Genomic DNA, 21,790 nt, shown 5'->3' with positions numbered 1-21,790 from the left:
CTCAGGGTCTTAGTTGTGGTGTCTGTGGCGTGGATAGTGGCGTGGTGGCGAGACTCCGCCCCCTCGGGTCAGAGCCGGTTGTGGACAGTAGGCCGCACCGGGCTACCCACCTGCCTTCACCAGTGAAGACCGTGTGTCTCTAGCCACCTCAGAGGCTGTGTTGTGAGGTTAGTGGCGTGGATAGTGGCGTGATGGCGAGACTCCGCCCCCTCCAGTCAGAGCAGGTCGAGGGCAGTGCACTGACATCCGGGCAGTCTTCATGCACCCAACAGTGAAGACCGTGTGTCTGTAGCTCACTCAGGGGCTGAGATGTGGGAACAGTGGCGTGGATAGTGGCGTGGTGACGAGACTCCGCCCCCTCGGGTCAGAGCCGGTCGAGGACAGTGTACTGCTCCCCGGGCCACCCACATGCACCCAACCGTGAAAACTGCATCTTTAGTCAAGTCAGGGTCTGAGATGTGGGGACGGTGGCGTGGATAGTGGCGTGGTGGCGAGACTCCGCCCCCTACGGTCAAAACAGGTCGGGGTCAGTGCAATGACATCCGAGCCATGTCCATGCATCCACCAGTGAAGACCGTGTGTCTGTAGATCATTCAGGGTCTTAGTTGTGGTGTCTGTGGCGTGGATAGTGGCGTGGTGGCGAGACTCTGCCCCCTCGGGTCAGAGCCGGTCGTGGACAGTTTAGGCCGCACCGGGTTACCCACCTGCCTTCACCAGTGACGATCGTGTGTCTCTAGCCACCTCAGAGGCTGTGTTGTGAGGTCCGTGGCGTGGATAGTGGTGTGATGGCGAGACTCCGCCCCCTCCGGTCAGAGCAGGTCGGGGGCAGTGTAATGACATCCGGGCAATCTCCATGCACCCAACAGTGAAAACCAAGTGTCTGTACTGTATCTCACTCAGGGTCTTAGTTGTGGTGTCTGTGGCGTCGATAGTGGCGTGGTGGCGAGACTCCGCCCCCTCGGGTCAGAGCCGGTTGTGGACAGTAGGCCGCACCGGGCTACCCACCTGCCTTCACCAGTGAAGACCGTGTGTCTCTAGCCACCTCAGAGGCTGTGTTGTGAGGTTAGTGGCGTGGATAGTGGCGTGATGGCGAGACTCCGCTCCCTCCAGTCAGAGCAGGTCGAGGGCAGTGCACTGACATCCGGGCAGTCTTCATGCACCCAACAGTGAAGACCGTGTGTCTGTAGCTCACTCAGGGGCTGAGATGTGGGAACAGTGGCGTGGATAGTGGCGTGGTGACGAGACTCCGCCCCCTCGGGTCAGAGCCGGTCGAGGACAGTGTACTGCTCCCCGGGCCACCCACATGCACCCAACCGTGAAAACTGCATCTTTAGTCAAGTCAGGGTCTGAGATGTGGGGACGGTGGCGTGGATAGTGGCGTGGTGGCGAGACTCCGCCCCCTCAGGTCAGAGGTTGTGGGGGGCAGGTCAGTTATTGCCAGGCCATCCCCATGCACCCCTCATTGGAGACCATGTGTCTATAGCCCACTCCGGGGCCGAGCAGTAGCTGTGGAGGTGTTGTATGGAAGTTGAGGTTAGAAGCAGTAGGTGTTTGTTATAAGTACCGCTAGTACTACACTCAAAAATAAATTAGACCACTCATCATAACTCATAGTTTTATTGAGTTCAATAGCTGAAAGAGGAGAAAATATATTAATATGAGTTTACAGCCTGAAAAAGTGTCATTCTGAATATTTCTTTGAATATAAGGAAGGAAGGAAGGAAGGAAGGAAGGAAGGAAGGAAGGAAGGAAGGAAGGAAGGAAGGATGGATGAAAGGAAGGATGGATGAAAGGAAGGATGGAAGGAATATGAATGCTACAACAGTAGTCATAAAAGGATGCCTGTACAGAGAGCCTGCGCGTGTCCCCAAATTCAAATCTCAACTGACACTGAGCATCAAATTCAAATCTCAACTGACACTGAGCATCCTCTCATCCGCTTCAATGTTAAAAAAGGTCCAAAACAAACTTAAATTACATAGAAACTATAAGGAATTTTAAAAATCTGTTGAATGCGTTAAATGTGCTAAAGGTCCTGAACATTTTAAACTTTGAAGGAGGTTTCTAGCACAAAAAATGAAGGAGGAGATAGGTTTCAAAGCTGAAGAGAATTTCAAGGTCCAGCCATAGACTTCCATTGCAAAAAAAATATTGAAAAAGCTGAATATTTTAAAAAGTATAAAATATATTCAAAATCTGAAAGATATCCCACAAAGACCTTAAAGAGCTGAACATTTTGATAGTTGAATGGTTTCTGTAGCTCAAAGTATGAAGGAGTTGAAGGCTGAAGAAGGTTTCAAAACTCCCCCATTGACTTCCATTCAAAAAAACTGCTGAAAAAGTTGAATATTTTAAAAAGTATAAAAGGTATAAAAAATCTGAAAAGATTCCGATAATGTCCTTAACAAGCTGAACATTTTGATACTTGAATGGTTTAAATAGCTCAAAGTATGAAGGAGCTACAGAGAGCCAAAAAACGTACGGAAGAAGAAGTAAGAATAAAAAACTATAAAGAACTGGATAACTATAGTGTGAATGCTCTAAAGCATTCACACTAACTAGGGGCGCGTTTTGGCTTGGGAATCTTTGCGACGCTGCTCGCTAATCACACGATTGACAACAGGCGAAAAGTTCTTGTCTCCTAGCAACTCAGCGCTCCGTGGTTTTAAAAACCGCTCAAAGTGAGCATTCTAAGAGTGAGCGCTCAGCTACTTAACGAATCCACTCATGGCCTTCCTGGATGCTTCCTGCTCTAAAAAGGATATCCATCCAGAAGAGGGCCATGACCAAGCTGAAAATCCATCAGATCATATATGAAGCAGAATTCGACTGTAAGTAATTTGAAATATGTTGTGAATGTCGGCTTTGTAAGTTACAACATATTGCAATCAAATCTCTTTGTGTGTTTATGTCCGTTTTCTTTTACAGAATCTGGCCCTCTTTTGGATGGACATCCTTTTCTGGTTGGTCATACAGTCTGCAGTCCCTTGTGATGACTCCCAGATCCTCCTTGTGGGGTTCTGTGTTCTGGTATGAATTCCACTGCTTTTCTTGACAAGACAGGCCCACACTCACTGCTCTCATTTCATCCATGCACTACACTATACCTCTGAAATACTGACTACCACACTTCATCTTTATTTTTGTTCATTTTTTCCATTCATAGTTTAATTATTAATAAATTCTCTAAAACTTGATTTGGGTGTGTCCCTCATTGTTATGACTCTAAAGCGAGCTGGGTCGTAACACATGTGCACACACGCCTTTACATGTTGTATGTCCATGTTCTACAGGAGCCGTGTTATGTTATGTTTGTGCTTATTGTTTAATGATATTTAGTAAAGTAAAGTCAGTTGATGTGACCAGTCTGAATTGAAGATTAAACAAGAACTTGTTGATTATTTGGTTACTTACTGGTATATTACTATTTTCTTCATCTTCATCTTCATCTTCTATTACTATTTTAGATTTTATTTTATTTATATATTTATTTATTTATTTTACTTATCTCTATTAACTCGCAAGTTAGCTAATATTAGCAGTACAGATTGTCTCCAGTATGAAATACTGCCATTCCGACAAAATCGTCGGACTGGATATACCTTGCCATTCCGAAGGTTCGCTATTCCGAAAAGCTCGGAAAGGTCGTTATTCCGAAGGTTCGCCATTCCGAAAAAGCTCCAAACGTCGCCTTTCCGAAATCTCAACATCCTATACCAAATTAACAACAAGAACATGCTCTATGGAATCATCCATTCTTTTTTAAAGTAAAACCTGTTCACATGGGAAGCGGTTGTATAATCTCATACAAATCCTGTGTTGAACTGAATGTTTTACCTCATTCTAACATACTGAATGTTGCAGAATCACTAACCACATTTGTATACAGTATACAAATGTGTATTGTAAACATCATGTATCACAGGTTTGCCTGTATCAGTAATATTAATGATGATAATAATAATAACACAAAGATAATAATCTTATAGAGCTAACAGTATTGAGGCTACAGTTGGTGGTTGGAGCGGTCCGCTTCAGTAGTGCTGATCTCAAGGGGCAGATACCTTTAGTTTTTACTTAGTTTAATTAGTAATGATGACTAGATATTTACTGTATCGCCAACCAGTCCCCCTTCATACAAAGCATCTATGAAATCACAACTCAGTCAAACACAAAGATACACATTTTAATGACACATACAAAAAGATACACATTTTAATGACACATATCAGAACCAATTTACATTAAAATAACAAATCTCAGCAAAATCTCAAATAAAATCTTGTGAATAAAAAATAAATTAATTGTGTTTTGCCAAACTGGCGTGCAACAACATGTATTTGCAACATGCATGACATAGACACAACGCAACAATGTCCTGTTCTACTGGAAAATAAACCCTGTAACCTGAAACTCCTCTCCGCTGATTCTCTGACCGGAATCACACCCACCATAGTGTCACCAGCTCTATTCAGCACATCCAGAGAGACCCCCAGAGCTCTCTTTCACCCACATTGACAATGTGAGCACGTCAACAAGTTGACTTGGTTGGTGGTAGAGTGGGAAGCGGCCAAAGCTCCTGCTGGCGGGGAGTGAAGCTCTTCAACTCGCCGGTCACTGGCTCCCTGGAGGAATTTAGCCTGGCTGCAATAACGTTATCGCGAACGGAATGAATACCATCTACTAGCAAACAAAACATGTTCAGTTATATTTAACCTGTTAAAACTAAGATGCCTGGATGAAAAAATAATTTCTCCAATGGATATATTTGACAAAAACAGGTTAATATGCAAGCCGGTTTTCATTGCTAAATCAAAGCGGGGAGAGCCGAGAGAGCCGGGAACGTGCGTCTACATTTCACATAAAGGTGAACTTTTTCGTGGACGCGCGTCGGACAGAAAAGCTCAACTGCGCAAGTACAAAAGTCACCGGAAGGCCAGAAAAGCACAACTGCGCAAGTACAAAAGTCACCGGAAATAGTCAAATGACTACAAATTTGCCAAGATGGCGCGGTTCAATAGGGCTTCATTGTTGATAGCGGTCAGTGAATGGAGTGGCTGTATCCAGTTCTATTAATACATCCATGGTCTGGCCGCTGGGCGGAGCTCGTGCTCCACATTCTTGATGGCCAGACAAAGGGAAGTACCGTTGCATTCTGTTATTACTAGGGATGTGCACGGTTAAGAAAACTAGCAGGGAATTGGTTGAATCGTTCACCATTAGAGCCCATCTTACCTTTAAAAAGATAGTCGTATTCGTCATCCCGGGTCCCCATTTTAGACAAATGTCTACTTTTAAAAAGTACGCTGACAACCAGCGAGCCTCCAGCTGTGTCCTGTCTGAGCTGAGGCCGGACAGGAAAACAGCATGCCAAGCACGTGAGCTGAGGGGCACCTGGTTTGACCAATTGGAGGAATATCTGTTTTGACTGAGAGATGCATGGACAAGTGACATCCATTACGCCTAAATGTTATCTGATCACCATACATACAGGGCGTGTAATCAGGAAAACTTCCCACTAATCCCCCCAAAAATCCTGTAGGTTCAATAAAATCTATCCGCGAAGGCCCGTGGCAGTGAAGACTCTTCAGAGCACTCACTCAGCACTCATATTTAATGCCTATTAAAGCATAATAGAAATTAAAAATGCTTCTGTATACTAAAAACAAAACTAGAATCAATTATTTATTTGATGTGAAATCATCCCAATCAAAAAAAGCACAAGTCTTTTTCTTCATGTTTTTCGTTGTTGGTCCTATGACATCCGGAGCAAACCCTTGACATTCCTCTGGAAATCCACTGAGGGAGGAACAGAAATATCAGTATCTGTGTTAGTGTATTCAACAACAAAAAATAATCTAGACTAAAATACTGCCATAAAAACAAGAATACAGAAGGAGGTTCGACTAACCTACTTCCCATTTTTGAACAATGAAATACTACAATGGCCTGTAAATACTGCTAAGACTGCTAAAAGACAGCTTCTTCCCCACAGCCATCAGCCTCATCAACAAGGCTCTTGGGTAGCGCCCCCCAAAAATGTGCCCAAATCCCCTGCAATATTCTTCTGTTGGTATTCACTCTCGTTTTGCCAATTGGTATTATTATTAAATATCAAATAATAGACCGAAATAACATTTCCGAAATATTTTTGAGGAGTTTATAAAACATTGCACATACATCACACTACACTCTGCACACATTGTATATACGCTCACCACCACACTTCATTCGGTATAGTATTGCATATTTTGCATTGTGCTTTTCTTTTTATCTGGATATATTGTGTTTTGTATTTGCACTGTCATGTCTTTACACTGTCCTGTCCTGCACCTTGTCTAATGTTGTCTCCATCAGTGTATGCACCATTACCCTAGACAAATTCCTAGTATGTGTAAGCCATATACATGTCTAATAAAACAATCTTGAATTACATCCACATATTACACTGTTAATGGAGCATGTAGCCTTATTTTAGAAATATGCCACTCAGTATTTCAATTGCCTCCTTTGTATTTCGGTGTATCTCTGTACTTTTCTGTAAGGAACTCTTCTGTTTCAAATCTAAGGTTATAACGGGAGATGACGGACCGACCCCTTTTAAGCCATGCAGCCACTTCTATACGTGGTGTGTGTCTGTGGTGTGTGTCTGTCCATGGTGTGTGTCTGTCCATGGTGTGTGTCTGTCCGTGTGTGTGTCTGTCCGTGGCGTGTCTGTCCGTGTGTGTGTCTGTCCGTGTGTGTGTCTGTCCGTGGTGTGTGTCTGTTCGTGTGTGTGACTCATTTGTAGCATGAGATTAGACCAATCAAGAGTAGCCAATACCATTGCACACCAGCAGAGGGCAGTAGCGATATAAACCTCTGCTTACTTCACCACCTGGGTGTGATTTTTTTTTTTTTACCTGACTGCAGGGTCTTCAGTCTCTTTTAGATTAGATGCGGAATGCGTTCAGAATTCTTCACCCCCCGTGGGGAGCCAGAACCAAACCTCTTCTCCTGGCCTGACTTATGACTGTGAAGACAGGAGATACAAAGAAACAGAAAATTACATTACACCTTTAAATACTACTACTATTCAAGATGAAATGGCTAAATAAATAAATTTTTGACTGCCTTCACACCAAACCATGAGAGAATAGAGGTGGAAGTTCTGGGCTAGAGCGGGGGTCTCATTTATAAAAACACACAAATAAAAGCACAAACCCTGAAAATGGCACGCACCCAAAAAAAACTTGATTTATATAACCGTGCGCACACAATTTCCCCTTTATAACTCACAGTCCACCTGGAAATGTGCACACGTTGTAGTCGAGTGGCAAGGCATTGGTCTTGTAAAGTGAAAATCCTAGGTTCAAATAGGTTCAATCCACGTCACTGTGTAGATATTATGAATTTCTACATTGTTATGTATTCTACATTGTACAGATCCAATTAAATTCCCGATTAAGCTAAACAACATATTTGAGGGGTTCTTTTGCAAAAACAGATATCTCTGTTTTGATTATCCTAATCATGTTTGCCCACTATCTGCTGTGAGCGGAGCGGGTTTTAATTAGTAGGCCTACAACTTGGCGTTGATTTATTGATGGTGACCTTAGCAAAATCAACACGGTGACAACATAGCGACAGTTGGCATATTCACTAAAACATTCACACACCCTAAAATGTATTCACAAGCAGTCTAACTTCTCAAAAGAATAAGCTGTCTGTCTGCGTGCTTCTGCATCAGGATTGCTGACATAAACCCATTCTACTCATGTCTCATCATATTATGGGAGCTCTATAATGCGGTAAGCTAGGTCAAGGTTAAGGTTGGTATGAATTTCAAACTGTTTCTTGAGTTTCATCCTTCTGCCATGGGAGTCACAGTTTGATATTTCTCCAGAAATGTCCGCACGCATGGGTCAGAGCTGTCGTACGGGTGCGCACATTCTCCCGTCATGTTTGGTTTTTATGGATCACAACTTTGGAGCAAAAAGTGGTGTAGGCATCTTTCAAGGCCTGTTTTGTGCAAATGCAAGCTTTATAAATGAGGCCCCTGGTGATTACTGTTATTAACTATAGGGATATGGAGATGAAGACCTTGCAGAGTGGTTCCTTTGGAGCAGGGAGACGGTGGGGTGGGGGAGGGAGGAGGCCGATGCTCTCCATGTGGCAGACGGGGGTCTCTCGGCCCCTTCCTCCTTCGAAAGTGGGTGAAAACTCTTCAGAGAATCTAGACTGTCCACCTTTTAACATGAAAAGACAGAGAAACAGACAGCCATATCAACCTCTCTGGTCTCATTTCAGGATGGAATACAAAAATGCTACTGATGAAGCGAAAGTAACACATTATAAAAGATATATTACTCCATGTTAGTGCTTTCTCACCAGTTTCTCTGCCTTCCGCTCCCATTCCTTGCTCTTGTCTAGCACCTTCACCCATTCCTGTCTCCTCTGCTCCTCTCTCCTTCCCTCGTTCTCCAAGACTGAGTTCAGGCTGGTCTTCAGGTTCAAGAACTCCCCTTTCAGGTTGCTCTGGCAGAGAGGAGCTGAGTGCTGCCGTCCCTGAGCATGGCTGCATCTCAGCAGGTCCATCTGTAGGTGGCGCTGCACCTCTGCCAGGTCCTTCTGACGCGACTTGAGGCTCTCCAGAGCAAACTCCCTCCCCTCAGTTTGTGTGACTCATTTGTAGCATGAGATTAGACCAATCAAGAGTAGCCAATACCATTGCACACCAGCAGAGGGCAGTAGCGATATAAACCTCTGCTTACTTCACCACCTGGGTGTGATTTTTTTTTTTTTTTACCTGACTGCAGGGTCTTCAGTCTCTTTTAGATTAGATGCGGAATGCGTTCAGAATTCTTCACCCCCCGTGGGGAGCCAGAACCAAACCTCTTCTCCTGGCCTGACTTATGACTGTGAAGACAGGAGATACAAAGAAACAGAAAATTACATTACACCTTTAAATACTACTACTATTCAAGATGAAATGGCTAAATAAATAAATCCTGATTTTTGACTGCCTTCACACCAAACCATGAGAGAATAGAGGGAGAAGTTCTGGGCTAGAGTGGGGGTCTCATTTATAAAAACACACAAATAAAAGCACAAAACCTGAAAATGGCACGCACCCAAAAAAAACTTGATTTATATAACCGTGCGCACACAATTTCCCCCTTATAACTCACAGTCCACCTGGAAATGTGCACACGTTGTAGTCGAGTGGCAAGGCATTGGTCTTGTAAAGTGAAAATCCTAGGTTCAAATAGGTTCAATCCACGTCACTGTGTAGATATTATGAATTTCTACATTGTTATGTATTCTACATTGTACAGATCCAATTAAATTCCCGATTAAGCTAAACAACATATTTGAGGGGTTCTTTTGCAAAAACAGATATCTCTGTTTTGATTATCCTAATCATGTTTGCCCACTATCTGCTGTGAGCGGAGCGGGTTTTAATTAGTAGGCCTACAACTTGGCGTTGATTTATTGATGGTGACCTTAGCAAAATCAACACGGTGACAACATAGCGACAGTTGGCATATTCACTAAAACATTCACACACCCTAAAATGTATTCACAAGCAGTCTAACTTCTCAAAAGAATAAGCTGTCTGTCTGCGTGCTTCTGCATCAGGATTGCTGACATAAACCCATTCTACTCATGTCTCATCATATTATGGGAGCTCTATAATGCGGTAAGCTAGGTCAAGGTTAAGGTTGGTATGAATTTCAAACTGTTTCTTGAGTTTCATCCTTCTGCCATGGGAGTCACAGTTTGATATTTCTCCAGAAATGTCCGCACGCATGGGTCAGAGCTGTCGTACGGGTGCGCACATTCTCCCGTCAAGTTTGGTTTTTATGGATCACAACTTTGGAGCAAAAAGTGGTGTAGGCATCTTTCAAGGCCTGTTTTGTGCAAATGCAAGCTTTATAAATGAGGCCCCTGGTGATTACTGTTATTAACTATAGGGATATGGAGATGAAGACCTTGCAGAGTGGTTCCTTTGGAGCAGGGAGGCGGTGGGGTGGGGGAGGGAGGGAGGAGGCCGATGCTCTCCATGTGGCAGACGGGGGTCTCTCGGCCCCTTCCTCCTTCGAAAGTGGGTGAAAACTCTTCAGAGAATCTAGACTGTCCACCTTTTAACATGAAAAGACAGAGAAACAGACAGCCATATCAACCTCTCTGGTCTCATTTCAGGATGGAATACAAAAATGCTACTGATGAAGCGAAAGTAACACATTATAAAAGATATATTACTCCATGTTAGTGCTTTCTCACCAGTTTCTCTGCCTTCCGCTCCCATTCCTTGCTCTTGTCTAGCACCTTCACCCATTCCTGTCTCCTCTGCTCCTCTCTCCTTCCCTCGTTCTCCAAGACTGAGTTCAGGCTGGTCTTCAGGTTCAGGAACTCCCCTTTCAGGTTGCTCTGGCAGAGAGGAGCTGAGTGCTGCCGTCCCTGAGCATGGCTGCATCTCAGCAGGTCCATCTGTAGGTGGCGCTGCACCTCTGCCAGGTCCTTCTGACGCGACTTGAGGCTCTCCAGAGCAAACTCCCTCCCCTCAGTTTGTACTTTGAGCTTCTGCCTAAAGGAGAGGATATAGAGGGGAAATGAGTGTTCTGGAAATGCAATTGTTGTGTAGTTCTACTGTAAATCACTGACAAAGGACTGATCGCAGTCTGTGCTTTCAAAATCTGACGATACATTCTTTATTTATTTTCATCTGTCTGTACGTGTTTACCTGAGTTCCTTGATAGTGTACAGCAGCGCTTTCTCATTTTGTAATGATCTCTCTATCTCCTTGCCTGCCATGGTCTGCTCCTCCAGCAACTTGGAGTTCAGGACAGCCACTAACAAAGCCAACAGAAGAATCAAGATTACCAAAAGAAGTGGTCAGTTTTCACATTTCCACCCTTTTGTGGCTTGTTGGGGTAATCAATCAATCCAAGCTTTATTTGTATAGCGCATTTCATACCCAGAGGCAACACAATGCGCTTTAAAGAGAACAAGGGAGGTGGGCATACGACCCACCCCTATATATTCCAGAGGGAAGCAAAAAAAACAGTATTACCCGGGGGCCAGATAAGTGAGCTGTAAAAATTCTTCCCTGACCCCTCTCAACAAGGCGATCAAGCAAGCGCCTGGAGTATATGAAATGCGCTATACAAATAAAGCTTTGATTGATTGATTGATTGATTTATTGATTGATGACGAACACTCACTCTGATCCCTGAGGTCTTGCTCTGTTGCAGCTCCTTTCTTGGCAGCTCTGTTCAGTTTCTGTTGGAGCTGCCTCACCTCCTTCTCGTTCACAGAATCAGACCTGTCTAGGCTGTCCTGCAGAACCTCCACCTTCTCCCTGGTGCTCCTCAGCTTCTCCTCCATGTCCTTTACTGCGATCCGGTGCTGCTCCTCCGAGACTTTGTGAGAATGAATCAAACTCTGGATCTTCTCGTCTTGCTCCTCTTTGCACCTCTCCAGGGACTGCTGCTTGGCCATGGCAGCCGTAAGACGCGTCTCGCTGGCCATCAGGGCCTCCTCCAAAGCCTGGGTCTTCTCCTTCGACGAGCTGAGGCATTCCTGAAGAAGCCGGATCTTTTTGCCTGTGTCCCTAAAGGAGCGCTGCAGTAACTGGGCTTTCTCCTCCGAGGAGGTGAGGCTCTGCTGGAGGGACTGGGCTCTCTCCTCCACCACCCACTGGTTGTTTTGGAGGAACACGAACTTCTCCTCTGAGCTCTTCAGGCTCTGCTGGAGGGACTGGGCTCTCTCCTCCACCACCCACTGGTTGTTTTGGAGGAACACGACCTTCTCCTCTGAGCTCTTCAGGCTCTGCTGGAGGGACTGGGCTCTCTCTTCCACCACCCACTGGTTGTTTTGGAGGGACACGACCTTCTCCTCTGAGCTCTTCAGGCTCTGCTGGAGGACTGCAGCCTCTCTTTTGGAGGAGCTCAGGGCCTTCTGCAGGGATCTGACCTCATCCTCCGACACCCAGCGGTTCTGCTGGAGGAACTTGACCTTCTTCTCCAAATCACCAGCGTTCCGCCTGAGAGACTGGACGTTCTGATGAGAGGAATCCAGGTTGCGCTGCAGGGCCTGGTTCTCCTGAACGGCCCTTAGTTCATGCTGTAGGCTCTGGGCTTTCTTCTCCAACTCATCCCGATCCTGCTGCAGGGACTGGAGTCCCATCAGACTTTGCTGTAAGGCAAGAATCTGCCCCTCGCTCTCCTTCAGTTTGTGCTCCTGGGACTGGAGCTTCTCTTGGGACTGCCTGCGGCTTTGCCGCAGCGTGAGCTGGGAGCTTCTGTACTCCTGCTCAGCAGAACGCAGGGAGAAATGGAGGCCCTTCAACACAATCTCATGTCGGCTCTGGGCATCTCTTAGCTGCATCTTCAGGGACTTGTTCTCAGAGGCCACTTTATTTTCTTCTGCATGTATTTTCTCTAACATAGGCTGAGGATATAAGTTTTTTTTTTTTTTTTTAAATACGTTTTCATTGGTGCTCAAAGTGGATCAAAACAGAGGTTAGAACAATTAGGTTATTACATACTTAAGAATAATCATACCTTTACTTTAGACTGGGGGAAGGCTTCCAGTTTCCCTGTCCCTAATAGTAACCTTTTGGTGACATCTATCTCTGAATGGAGCTGTATTAACAAATCCCTCTCTGAAACAACAAAATGAGTAAAGCAGGTAGGCTACTTAAGTAACAGTTAATATGCATTTGTGGAAATTAGTATCTCATATCCTACTATAGAGCAGCTTACTGTACTGTACATCCCTTACCACTCATTAGGCTGCTCCCATCACTACCTCCAGATGCAGGAGTTGAACATCTACTACTATTTGCATTTGACATTTTATCTCCAGGACCCTGTTCATAAAAAGATCCTAAATGAATTATGATTGCACTTCAACAGTACCAAGATATTAAATATATTTAAATTGTAGCCTATTAAAACACAAATCTTTTTTTGAAAGGAGCTAGCACTAGGCCTATAAACCTAGTTTGGGCACTGAAAAATCGCAATTGTCCATCGTCATGGCTAAATAATGAGTGCAAACTTAACGCGACTAATTGAATGCCATTCACGTTAGCGTCTCTGAGCTAAACTTGTATATTATATTATTTACGAAGTCAAATGGTGACTAGGCCACGCGATACCGGTCGACTAATATACCTACAAATTAAACTTTCACAATTCTCTTGCTCACAAGGGTTCTCAGCATCTTGTTCACAAAGGAAACCTGACGTCAAACATTCGAACGTTCTACGAGATGAGTTAGTCCTTTATGTCCTGTTGTCGCATGCTCGCTCATGCCAGAATTTATGTAATGTTGTAATCTGGAAGTCACTTCGCCGTCAAAATAAATCGGTGTCGGCCTATTTAGGAGAGGCGCTCATATATTACAAGTGTCAGATACACATGAAACTTCACTTACCTAAGCAAAAGGGTGTATTTAAACAAATGCTGGGTTTTGAAGCCTCGGCGCTACCATTAAATAACTTATTTAAACGCGTTCTGTCCGAGTGAATTTATTTTTCCGAGGTAGTCTTCTTCTGTGGTGGTGGCGGTCTCTTTGAACTTCAAAGTGCCCAAGTAAAAAAGTAAAAAATGAAACACCCAACACAAATATAAAGCACATAATATAAATTAACAAGATGTTGTGAAGTACATAAATACATAAACGATCCATTGACCATATCCACCTACAGTATGGGAACATAAGGATGGGGCAATGCGAACAACAATGCCCGTTTTGATTTTGGCATTCATTTCAAGACTACACCAATGAGTTTAAGCCACATGGCACCCTGCTGTTGTTCTGGTTCTGTTGTTTTTTGGTTGGGGTGAAAGGAGGGATGGACATAACCAGTGATCATGGGACATGGAGGACTCAGACCTCTACTGTTATCTCCTGTTTGTTTTAGACCGCCACCACCACAGAAGTAGACTACCTCGGAAAAATAAATTCAGACAGAACGCGTCTAAATAAGTTATTTAATGGTAGCGCCGAGGCTTCAAACCCCAGCATTTGTTTAAATAGACCCTTTTGCTTAGGTAAGTGAAGTTTCATGTTTATCTGACACTTGTAAATATGAGCGCCTCTCCTAAATAGGCCGACACCGATTTATTTTGACGGCGAAGTGAATGGAGCGACAAAGGAGTGTTGTCTGGCATGAGCGAGCATGCGACAACAGGACTGAAAAGGGCTACGAGATGAGTAGCCTATGAGTTCACCGATAAAATTCCTAAGCATTTGGGAAAATGTAGTCTCGCGATACCAGACAATCGGAGACAAGCGTTTAGAGGCACCAATGTTGGTGTCCAAGAAAAAAGCAACATGATAGACATTGAACTGCTTTATTTTGTATTTGTTCTGATCATGTCCAAACACACACACACACACACACACACACACAACCATCTATTTATTCTCATAAATAGATGAATATACACAGATATACATAAATACACATTTATGATATGCATATTCATAGTAAATCATGCTAGGTCTCTGGAAAGGACTCCCTAGGTGAGGGCACACTGCGATTTGAACACAAACACAAACTGTCGGAAGAACTTATACTGATTTGCATGTACAGTACAGTAAAACTGACAACTCAAAATATCATACAAAGAAACAGCTGCGATTTATACTCCATAAATGTAGCTGCATCTTAATAAACGAATCAAACAATATAGCCTACAGTAAATCATGTAGATCATAATAATTTCTTGCCAGCAGCAAAAAATAAAACCAAATAAAAATAATATTCTCCAATTCAAATGGAAAATATATTTATATATCTTTATGTATTTATAATTCTATGTACACATTTTTAGGAGCACAACTATTGAAAAGAAAATAAATACAACAGCACACAATGGAAAAAAAAACGTTGCTAAATGATACATATCAAATTTCTCAATAAGGCAATTCAAATCAACTTAATACTCTACTGTACAAAATATTGCTGCTATGGTGTCTTCATGTCATGACCAACAGCAACTGATTACACCTGGCCACTGCACATCATATGAAATGATCATAACAACACTGACACCTTCCCTCTCTCACACACATACAATGCCTACACACAACTCAAAAACAGCCAAATGTGAAACAGAAAACAGAAAGAGTTAGAAAAATAACTGTACAACTTAACTTATTAACTAGAATATAATCTATGAAAATGCTAAAGTAACACTAATCTGATGATGATTGTGATTAAGTACAAGATCAGCCTGGTGATGATGTGTTTAAAGCAGCCTCTATTATTAGATGTCTGACAGGCAAAACGAAACATAACTCCAACTCCATCTCCAATCAACAACCAAATGGCCACATTCTCCCTTTCATTAATGCCATAAGATGTGATAATGATAACTGAACAATATTGCCTTTAGTCAACAACTGGTAAGTCAATATCTTTCAGGATAATACGACTGAGTGAATTTTTAGTCTTAGCAGTTATTTGCTTGCATTTCTCCAAAAGCATGGCCAAACTGGAAGACATTGTGAGGTACTGTATAGATTGACAATGTCTCTACCCGTTTAGTGCCAATTCTGAAATGATCTACAGTAGTTTGGAGGCAGGGACCCTGTATAAGGAGTGTATGCCGTCTAAGTATCAGAGGCACAGAAACATAATAAAAATGTAATCATAAATACTAACAAACCAGTCAAACAAGATACTGTATTGCAGTAGGATATGAAAATATCACAAACACAAATTGTGGTTCTCTGAAACAGGGTCTGGGTGTGTTTCAGCTGATGAAGAAAAGTGATCCCTCTGGCCAGGGCGGGCTATTCAACATCACCACCTTGGTGATGACAAGATTGAAACATCAAACGGGAGATTCGATCCTAGAGCTACATTTAAAGCACACAACGTAACAAAAACCTGTTCACAGTATTAAATACAGTATGTATGGAGAAAAAAAGTGCCCACGTAAAAAAGTAAAAAATAAAACACCCAACACACAAACATAAAACACATAATATAAATTAACAAGATGTTGTGAAGTACATAAATACATAAACGATCCATTGACCATATCCACCTACAGTATGGGAACATAAGGATGGGGCAATGCGAACAACAATGCCCCTGTTTTGATTTTGGCATTCATTTCAAGACTACACCAATGAGTTTAAGCCACATGGCACCCTGCTGTTGTTCTGGTTCTGTTGTTTTTTGGTTGGGGTGAAAGGAGGGATGGACATAACCAGTGATCATGGGACATGGAGGACTCAGACCTCTACTGTTCAGTCTCTCTCTCCTGTTTGTTTTAGTCTTCACGATCAAGATGGAGGCTGACAACTGTCCCCCTCTGCTCCTGGAGTGTTTACTGATGATAAAGAGAGAAGGAGGACAAGAGAGAGGGAAGGAGAGTAGGGGGGGGGGGGGGCAGAGAGGGAAGGAGAGAGAGAAATATAAATGAGAGAGGTAAAGAGAGAAAATCATAAATCCAGTGCACAATGCTTTCATGAGTATCAAGCAGAATGTATTCATACTGGAGCAGCAGTAAATAACAAGGGTATCTATATTTCACCACAAGTGAAGAGAAAACACAGCGACACAGACACCGGTAGAAAACTAATCAGAACATAAAGGAGAAGAGGACATTTCATCATAATGGGTCATCAATCATAATGGCAAACTCTCTCCAATCTGAGATAATGCCAATCTGTACTTTTAGATCAATGTTAAAGGTTACATGACTAACTCTGGCATTCCAACAGAGGCAGAGCCTGGTACACTATCTGGACACAGCTCCCCAGGGCCTTACCAGCTTCTAAAAAACCTGTACCAAAATAACCATCTCTGTCATCTCCTAGACATTACATAGTCATTTAGCAGACGCATTTATCCAAAGCGACTTACAATAATAGTATTTAACGTAGGAAGTCAGTGTACTACCACTCACTAGAACTCACAAGTGTATCTCCTTTCTAAACAAGTGACTAAGAGCATAATCTAGTGCTGGGGGTAAGGTGAAAGAGTAGCAAACCATAAGTACAATAGGTGCTGAAGAGGGAGGATCCTGATAGTACTTTATGAAGAGGTAAGTTTTGAGCCTGTGGCAAAAGATGGCCAGCACCTCTGCTGTCCTGACGTCACTGAGCAGTTCATTCCACCACTGCGGGGCCAGGACAGAGCCGTGTCGATTGACCGCAGGGCCTCGGAGTGACGGGGCAACTAGTCACCCCGAGGTAGCAGAGCGTAGTGGTCAGGAGGGGGTGTAGGGCTTGATCATAGCCTAGAGGTAGGAGGGAGCTGTTCCTTTCATTGCCATGTAGACTAGTACCAGAGTTCTAAACTGGGTTCGAGCTGCTACAGGGAGCCAGTGTAGGGAACGGAGAAGGGAAGTTGTGTGGGAGAACATGGGGTGGTTGAACACCAGGCGAGCAGCAGCTTTCTGGACAGGTTTCAGGGGTTTAATGGCTGACGCCGGGGCCCCAGCGAGGAGGGAGTTGCGGTAGCCCAGGTGGGAGATGACCAGGGCCTGGATGAGCACCTGCGCTGTTTCATCAGTGAGGAAAGGGTGAATCCTCCTGATGTTGTAGAGCAGGAACGAATTAGACGAGAATAAAGGAGCAGCTTTACTCATCATATTTGTCAGCGGCTTGTGTGCAATGCAGGTTTTCATCCCAGGTTCGTTACGATAATCCTGCTCACATTCCACAGCTGTGACTCCACAGTAACAGGAGCTCAATCAATGTGAAATCGAATTCTGAGAAGATCCACGTGTGACTTGCTATCACACACTGAGCAGGGGGTGGATGCATGAGGCACAGACATGTGCAGCCAGAGCGCCATGCTGGGAGGGGGGGGCGGGCAGGGGGGGGAGGAGAACAGGGAGGGTGGTAGGGAGGCGGACAGGGGGACAGAGCAACACGTTGGAGGTGGTGGCGGTCAGTTCTGTCAGGGTTTTGGTCCAGGTCTAGGCTTTGGTCTAGGTTCTGGGAGACTGGTCCTGTATGTGGAGGCCGGCTCCTCTAACTTACTGTCTCTCTCTCCTCATCCCCATCCGGCAGGTTCTTAGTCTCTGAGCCGTAGTGCAGAGGAGAGTACACCCAGGTCCTGTCCTCTGGAGGCTGCATTTACGTTGCCAGCACAGCAGGGGGCGCCACAGAGACACAGGGGGCCAGTCGAGGCACAGAGAGAAGCAGAGGCAGGAAGGGGAGGGAGAGAGAGAGAGAGAGAGACAGAGAGAAAGAGAGAGAGAGGGGGGGGGGGCAAGACAAGACATGGCAGGAAAAGAGTATTAGAGAAGCATAGAGGAAGTGCTGAGACAGACTATGCAGGAGGGTGTGGGAGACAATTCAACCGAGAGTGAGAAAGTGAGAAGCTGGGAAATGCTAGCAAAAAGCTAAAGAGCAGCAAACAACTACATTAAATAATACTAGATTTCTACATGCCTCAAGAAACATAAAGTGACCATGACTTGTGTATCACCTGCCAGTAATGCCCTTTGTGTGTCTAAACTACAGCCCAAGTGTAATGTGTGAAGGACAGGGAGAAGGATGAGTCTATCAGCCTCGACCTGAAGGGGAGCTGGATGGATGAGTGGGTGGTGGGTGGTTGGTGGGCGTGGGAGGGAAGCCAGTACGCCAGGACTGCCAACAGCCAGAGAGAACGACATCCCCCCCGAAGCAGGATGCCAGAGCCAGGCGCCGTGCCTCCGCGATAGAGGAACGTGTTCCTCGCGTCTACGAGGGGCCGCATTTAGTCGCTATTGTCTTTATTGCGCCCCGTCAGAGATGAAATGTTGCCATGGCAACGGAGCGGCGTCTAAAGAGTGCTCTAGGGCGGCGCCGTCTTTTTCTTTTAAGACGCAGCAGCTGCTGTGGCACGGAGCCGGCCCTGACGGAGGAGGTGGAGCACAAACACGCTCTCTTTCACACACACACACACACACTGTGAGAGGTACTATTTGATAAAGTATTATTTCAACTGTTGAGAACTAACCTACCTTATTTGGGTTCTAGTTCCGCTCATACTGCGCATGTGCTTGACCTTAAGCCACCTTTGAGTGTAATGTATCGAGGCATCGACAGCATCGCGTGATTAGAACTGAATGTCAGCAGTTTGTACTTTTCCAGAACACATAGTACGCATGAAAAGTTATTATACATTTGTGTTCCAGTAGCAGATAAGTTGACTGCCAAGGTCACACAACCTGCAACGAAAGAGCCTTCGAAAGCTCCAGACCCCTTGAAAACCTCAAAAAAGCCTGCCAAAGTTGCAGTAAATGTAACTAACAGGGAACACCCTAATCACATCGGCTGAATGGAAAACGAAACTAGTGAGCTCATAGGACTAGCACTAGACAAAAGTTTCAACCAATCAGGTACTAACATATGTAGTTACGCACCAATGTATTGTGTGGAAAAGCATATATAGAGCGTCCCGACATCAGTCGGCGCGCTTGCTCAGATACGCTTGTGTCTCTGTGTAACCGTCCCTTTGCTGCAATTGTAAGGTAATAAAGTAAGTTTCTTTTACTCTATTCTGTTATATTTCGTGTCCTCATTTGACAATTTGTGTGATTGTGTTGGTCCTTGGGAGGAGAACCCTGTGGTACTGGTGAATTCAATCTGAAGTGTTATAATAGTACTTTGTGAGTGTCCGAAGGTCATAGGTCAACTGAGTCCAGCCACCACAACACACACACACAACCACACACACACACTCATTCACTCACTCACACACATACAGACACACACAGAATATAGATACTCTTTCATGCTCACCACACGCGCACACACAGAATATACAAATACTCTTTCACTCTCTCTCACTCACACACACGCAATATACAAATACTCTTTCACTCTCACTCACAGACACACATGCACGCTCGCACGCACGCACACGCACACACACACAAACACAATATACAAATACTTTTCTTTCACTCTCTCACTCACACTCCTCTCTCCACGGGGGCTGTTTCTCCAGGCAGAGACGTGATTTAATTCAACAGGAAGACGGAGAGATGGAGGATGTATTGAGTGAGTCACCGTGGAAGGCTGACATGGCTGAAGGCTGAGAAAGCCTGATGTATGGATGTGACTGAAACATTGTGAGTGACGGTGCATGGATGGACTGAGAAAAAAAACCCGACACCAAGCCAAATCATTTACATCAACGAAATGTACACAGAGCACACGACTGGCCTCTGTCAAGCAGGGCTCTGGCGAACAGGCGGCTCTGCTAACGGACGGTCAGCTGCCACTATAACTGCCCGACTGCCACTGTAGCTGGACTGGTGCTTTCCCCTCCGAAACCCCCCCGGGTTTAGTAGCCAGTTCAAAGTATAATCAAGAAAGAAGCTCCCTAAAAGAACCCTCTTTGGGCCGCAGTCAAATAAGTAGCAAAGCTAGACCCTGTCAGCTAAAGGCTAGCTAACTAGGCATGCACAAGTGACATCCATTACGCCTTAATGTTATCTGATCACCATACATACAGGGCGTGTAATCAGGAAAACTTCCCACTAATCCCCCCAAAAATCCTGTAGGTTCAATAAAATCTATCCGCGAAGGCCCGTGGCAGTGAAGACTCTTCAGAGCACTCACTCAGCACTCATATTTAATGCCTATTAAAGCATAATAGAAATTAAAAATGCTTCTGTATACTAAAAACAAAAACAAAACTAGAATCAATTATTTATTTGATGTGAAATCATCCCAATCAAAAAAAGCACAAGTCTTTTTCTTCATGTTTTTCGTTGTTGGTCCTATGACATCCGGAGCAAACCCTTGACATTCCTCTGGAAATCCACTGAGGGAGGAACAGAAATATCAGTATCTGTGTTAGTGTATTCAACAACAAAAAATAATCTAGACTAAAATACTGCCATAAAAACAAGAATACAGAAGGAGGTTCGACTAACATTTTTTGAACAATGAAATACTACAATGGCCTGTAAATACTGCTAAGACTGCTAAAAGACAGCTTCTTCCCCACAGCCTTCAGCCTCATCAACAAGGCTCTTGGGTAGCGCCCCCCAAAAATGTGCCCAAATCCCCTGCAATATTCTTCTGTTGGTATTCACTCTCGTTTTGAGTTGCTTGGTGGATTGGATGATTGCACTCTCTGACAGTAATAAGGAAAAAACAACATATTTTTACACTTCATTCTAGCTGATATGACTGGCACACAACTGGCAGCACTTGAAGCTCAAAACAAGAGTGAATTCCAACAGAAGAATATTGCAGGGGATTTTGGCACATTTTTTGGGGGCGCCACCCACACGTTTAGCTGTGTTGCTCATTCCACGAATGCACTATCCTTTCAAGTTGTACCTCGTTGTAAAGGTGACCGATGATCAGGATTTCCAACGATATAAAATACAATTCCAATTGGTATTATTAAATATCAAATAATAGACCGAAATAACATTTCCGAAATATTTTTGCGGAGTTTATAAAACATTGCACATACATCACACTACACTCTGCACACATTGTATATACGCTCACCACCACACTTCATTCGGTATAGTATTGCATATTTTGCATTGTGCTTTTCTTTTTATCTGGATATATTGTGTTTTGTATTTGCACTGTCATGTCTTTACACTGTCCTGTCCTGCACCTTGTCTAATGTTGTCTCCATCAGTGTATGCACCATTACCCTAGACAAATTCCTAGTATGTGTAAGCCATATACATGTCTAATAAAACAATCTTGAATTACATCCACATATTACACTGTTAATGGAGCATGTAGCCTTATTTTAGAAATATGCCACTCAGTATTTCAATTGCCTCCTTTGTATTTCAGTGTATCT

Source organism: Borostomias antarcticus (genome assembly GCF_949987555.1).
Source record: "Borostomias antarcticus genome assembly, chromosome: 10".
NCBI classification, from domain to species: Eukaryota; Metazoa; Chordata; class Actinopteri; order Stomiiformes; family Stomiidae; genus Borostomias; species Borostomias antarcticus.
Note: the sequence above shows the minus strand (reverse complement) of the source record.